The sequence below is a fragment of the Saccostrea echinata genome, unplaced genomic scaffold, assembly GCF_033153115.1.
Source record: "Saccostrea echinata isolate AGI-Se365-2 ecotype Australia unplaced genomic scaffold, CSIRO_AGI_Sech_v1 ptg000025l, whole genome shotgun sequence".
In the NCBI taxonomy this organism is placed as follows: domain Eukaryota; kingdom Metazoa; phylum Mollusca; class Bivalvia; order Ostreida; family Ostreidae; genus Saccostrea; species Saccostrea echinata.
The window spans coordinates 1705398-1711397 of NW_026889774.1; positions in this window are offsets into that span (position 1 = coordinate 1705398).

Consider the following 6000-nt stretch of genomic DNA (forward strand, 5'->3'; position numbering starts at 1 on the left):
AAAGGGTCCAGGTTGTTTGTATCTTAAGGAAGGTCTTGGCACAAGGAATGCATATGAGAAGTATGAAAGCCCTAATGCCAACTGTTCAAAAGTTATGGCCAAGGTTAAAGTTTTTCAAAAGTAGGTCAAACTCCAAGGTCAAGGTCAAAGGGTCAAAGTTGTTGGTATCTAAATAAAAAATCTTCTCACAAGGAATGCATATGTGAAGTATGAAAATTCTAGCACTAACTGTTCAAAACTTATGGCCAATGTTAATTTTCTTCAAAATTGAAGTAGGTCAAACTCCAATGTCAAAAGGTCAAAGTTGTTAGTATGCAAAGAAAGGTCTTGTCACAAGAAGTACACATGCGAAGTATGAAAGACCTAGCTCAAACTGTTCAAAAGTTATGGCCAAGGTTATAGTTTTTTTCAACAGAAGTTCAAACTCCAAGTTTAAGGTAAAGGGTCAAAGATGTTGGTATCCAAAGGAAGGACTTCTCACAAGGAATACGCATGTAAAGTTTGAAAGCCCAAGCTCCAAGTGTTCAAAAGTTATGGCCAAGGTTAAAGTCTCAAAAAATTTTGCAAAAGTGGGTCAAACTCAAAGGTCAAAGTCAAAAGGTCAAGTATATGATGGTATCCAAAGAAAGGTCTTGTCACAAGGATATGAAATATGAAAGCCATAGCTCCAACCAATCAAAAGTTATGGGCAAGGTTAAAGTTTTTGCGGACAGACAGATGGACGGACAGGGCAAAAACTATATACAGTGTATGCCCCCGAATCTTCGATTACGGGGGCATAAAAACATGAAAATGACTTCGTCTTGATAACAAAGGGGAACAAGGCGATGTAATAGGTAAAGGTAACGGCGGGAGGCAATGGCTGTATATGATATTATAACTCTCCATTAATTTACCATTTAATTATATATAGCTGTTGATTTATAGCTCACTGGTCTGAAAAAAAGATTCGATGCATTAAAAAGTGCTCACTTTACACCAGCTTTTGGTCTTGTGAATATTGTTCTCTTTGGGTATTTAAATCATTCATTTGTATTAATATATTGACATTTAAAAAAAAAAACCAAGCAATTATTGCACTATATTTATATATTTTCACAACCACACAACAAATATGTGCACAGCACAATGTATTCAAAATGTGACAACAGTATTAAAAGACAACAGTATTAAAATACATGGTCCATAGGTTTCTTTTACACACACATCTTGGTGTAACTTTTACTTGTAAGAAAAGGAAATTGTTTGTCAACTTTTAAGAGCTATCTTTTTTTTTTCAGCTATCACTGTACTTGAGGCCTTCTTGTTACGATCTGAAATTAGCAATGACAATAATGAACCAGTACTTATCATCAAGATTGTGGAATAGTTAACTTGAAGAATAATAAGGCATTTATTGAATTATTGTATTTTAAAACAGATACCAGTAACCCAAGTCCATTCTTTACAAGTTGTATCACATTACAAATATTAAACTTTCTGTCAGATAAAATAACAAACTAATTCAGAGAATTTGAGTCCCCCCGCTTAAATAAAAAAGAAGAGGGTGGAAGAAATGGGAAAAAAAATTGCAGATGGAGAAAAGGTCAACCGTGACCTTTCAGATTTTGTCCTTAATGCCACATAATTTAAGTTTAGATTTTCATCTTAACTTGCTTGAAAATTGGAGCAGAGTTTATTTTTATTTTCTATTACTGTAAATATCTACATTACGATCTTCTTATATATTCAAAATTTTCACATTGTAAATGCCAATATGGATATGTAAATTTGATTGCTTGTTTTTAAAAATGTGTACAGAAGATTCATTTTATATAAAATATTTATCACACCGTGAAAACGTTTGTACGCGCCATACATAACTGCTTGTATGAAACTGGGCGCGGATCCAAATAATTTGTGCATATAGGTGCTTTACGTGTTATTCACACTTCTTTTTATTCTAAAACATGTGATGGTTTTGAAAGTAATGAATTTTCTATCTCATGGTTACGAAAATTCTTTTTGTTTTCTAACTGCCTTTTACATTCTTTCAGGTGATCTTTGTCTTATGTCCTTTTTAGTTTTCGCTTCACATGTATGTTTGCTATAATTTCTTTGGCTTTCTTTCTTCTGCCTTACTCGACACAGCTTTTGGTAAACCCTTTTTTCAACTTCTTTCTTTCCACTTGCGGCAGTGGGAATAAAAATGGCTCATCCATAGATTGGCACCTTTTCCGTCCATTTTCTTCGCAGCAAACTGATAGAGTCTAGTCTTGAATGTTCCTTTGGAGATAGTTACTAGAATTCAGTTCAATAGCTTTGCAAACCATTCGGTACATTTGTCACTAGATTTTTGAATTGTGACCATAAACAAGAAAAGTTCTACAGCTGGTCCTTTTGTTAAGTTTGATATATGAATATTCCTTGTTGATATATGAATATTCATTCGAATGTTTTCCTTTAAAGAATCATATGTGATGTTTAAGTCTTTGCAGTACTTTTCTAATCCTGTCACATTAGCTTGAATAACTTCCAAAAGCTATACACAAACAAAAGTGTCAAAATTTATCTCTTCTGAAGCGTGATTGAAAGCTCATGCATCCTCTTTTTGAATACCCCATTAACGCTGTTTTTTCCCTCAAGAAGCTGCTTTTCTGATTGCTCTGAATTTTCAATCTTTGTATTTGGCTTTGGAAATAAGAAAACCATTTTTATTCAAAAATTATTTAATGAAGTTGATAGAAATATTTTTTTAGGGATGCAAATTGTGAACCGTCGTAGTGCGAAACGTCTTTTGATGCAAAACTGCCATTGAATGCGAAATGCTTCGTTAACGTACATTTTGAAGACTTCCTTAGACCTTTGTAGATTTTGACAAAACATCACGACTCTTTTGAAATAAATAATTATCTTATCTCCTACCCATCAGAACAATGGAAAGTAAATTAAATTTAGGTGAACATGCATAATGTCTGTATCAGTGCTTACAAAATCAACAGGGCTAATGGAATATGTACTTCCATGTACATAACATTTGAAAGAAGTTGATAATGACGTTATACTGTACAGCAGGTTAAAATCGCGGTCGGAAAAGATCGCGATTTGTTCAATTTGCAGCAAATCGCGGTCGTTTGAATTCGCGGAAAGGAAAATTATACAAAAACTTTTTTCAGCACTGCAAATATTTCCCTTGCTATTGTGTCGATTTTGAACCCGATTAATATAACGAAACGTCGTATACTAATCCCGATTAAAGGACAAAATGTACGATTTACAATGTTACGCATTCAGATAAATTGTCTTCTTTCTCTAGTTTTTTCTTTCTTTTTATTAGATATTTATGAAATACGTACCTATTAGTCTATACTCAAGTGATTTATTCAAGCGATTTCAAGTCGTATTAAAATCTATTAACATTCATGTAAAAAAAAATCCCTTTGAGGGGGTGTTCGTTCATAGGTATGTTTTGAGTACACTGTATAGGGTAGTATTTACTGCAGTATATTTAAAACTTCTGAATCTAAATTGGTTGTCACTATCGATAGTCAAAATGTTGAACTCTTTATAAAATTGAATTAATAGTGTTGATTTTAATACGAAAGTGCCTTGATTAAAGATCGGGTTTTTATACGTTATCACATCGCACCTCTACTAGATGGCAGAATTAAATGTTAATTATAGCCGTTTGTTTATCAAATAAGCTTTTAAAACACCAACAACTACGTATTAGTGATTGATCCGTACACCCGCATATTAGGAAGAGGGTCTTATTACATGTATCTCTGCTTTTATGTTTGCAAGGAAACACAGATAGAGTTAACGAATCTAATCACAGATATCGATAATATTCAATTTATCCTTATTAATTTTTGAAGATTTATTCACTGTATGTTGATTTCGCGGAATTGTTATTTCCGCGAATATTAACTCCGCGAGTTAATTTCCTGCTGTACAGTATTGGAGGTTGTTTAAATTAAGAATGAAGTTATAAAGTAAACAAATGAATGAAAATGATAATACTGGAAAGCTTTCACATGAATGTGTAGGTAATAGGACTAGTCCAATTAACTAAGAAGACTTAGCAAATCTGTTGCTTATATGCCAACATACGATATATTATATATAAACTGATATTTTTTAAATATAATATAATAAATATTTTTAAATAAGTATTCCTTTTATATCACAAATGTAATAAGTTTCACTATAAACCCTGAAGAATGCTGAATCACACCGGAAACAGTTATGTCACACGCCGGAAACAGTTATGTCACCCGACGGTAGCTCATCCTTGCCAAGTGACGCGGAGTACACGAAGCAAAACAGGGACAGGGAACCAGGCTAACCCGACGGAAACAGTTATAACACCCTCTCGATCACTTTCACGTGTTTTTATGTTACGCATTTGTAGCTCGGGTTCGAGATGTAATAACGTTAGTTGCTAAGGGTGCAAAACACAGTTTTATGTATGACGTTATCATGACGTTACTAAATGAGGGACATGCTAAAGTGACCCCCATAAAGAAATAATATGAAGACTTGCTACATATACATCTATATATCAATAGAAAGATAAAATTGTGAATTTTATAAATATATAAATATATAGCATTTATCACTTACTAATAAGGTGTACTTGACACATGAAACATGGGGGAAATAGGGAAGTTTATGCATCTAATTGTAGTACACCTATGCATTTTTAGCTCCCTTGATCACAAACAGTGCATAAATCAGAAAATATAAGTGCTGTGCATTTAACAGAGCAAGTCCTTAGGTTTCTTTCTGTTATACTTTTAGGGTACATTTTCCAGCTTTTTAAAGAGCTACTTTACCTGCTACTCAAATCATGCAATTCTGCACATGTGAAAAATGGGTGATTTTAGAGTTATCTCCCACTATTAAAAAGTCACACAAAAAATAATTCTCAAAAAATATTTGTATACTTTTTTCATTTAATCTTAAGATAAGACTCTACTTTATGCAAATAAAAATAAAAAAGCTGCAATTTTCATGTACACTGCATAAAAATAGCAGGGAAATCCCTGCCCATCATGCTTTTCTCTCAGGAAAACCCCTGGATTTTATACGAAACTGTGTTTAGCTACCTAAGCAAATGTAAACAACGGAGCGTAATTCTAACGTCATCAAAGCATATTGGATTATTTATCTAAACACACAATTTTAGACGATTTTTTAATTTTAAAAATGTTATAATATGTTGACGGTGCAACCGTTAGGGCGAGCGCAGATACCTTTCAGTTTTAATTTAGATCGGGCTCGTCAAACAGCACGTGACATTTGCTACGTCTAGACTCTGACGTCATATGACGTCGTATGTATGTTGCATTACCAAAACGAAGTCTGAACAGTGCTAATTTTAATCAATCACGTTTGATTTATATGCTTTATATCCATTATATCAAGGTGATTTTATTTTTGGTCGAATTTTTGTTGCTACCGCGAGAACGTTGTTTGCGGCGAGATGCAATTCGCTAAGCATTATGGGACCACAGGTAACTGCGGAAAAAAATTCATTTGGATCAATCTGTAAAGTCCGAATTTTCTCTTCGCCCAGGTGTTGCTTTAAGAGCTCGCAGTGACGAGCGGCGCTTCGCGCCGCTCGCTGCGCTCGCTATAACATATACCACATGGCTTCTCGGATGACTATGCCTTCGGCATCAGGTGACATAACACTCCAGGACTTTCCTGTCACCTTGGGGCAAACATTCTGGTATGTCACCCTCGAAGCCATGTGATATATGTATAATATAAACATGTTAAAGCTCGAGAACAACACCTATTCAATAGAACATTCCAAGGTTTCCTCGTGACATTTGACGCGAAATGATCGTGTCAGCCTTACGTAGAGGATAAATGGACTGATCCATGAAAAAAGATTACACGGACTTGCCCGTATAGGGAATGGCATGGAATAAACAGTCGCATGCAATAAACCTAAAGGAAATAAAAACATTAATATTTTGCATCATTTATATGATTTTATCTTTAGCTAAC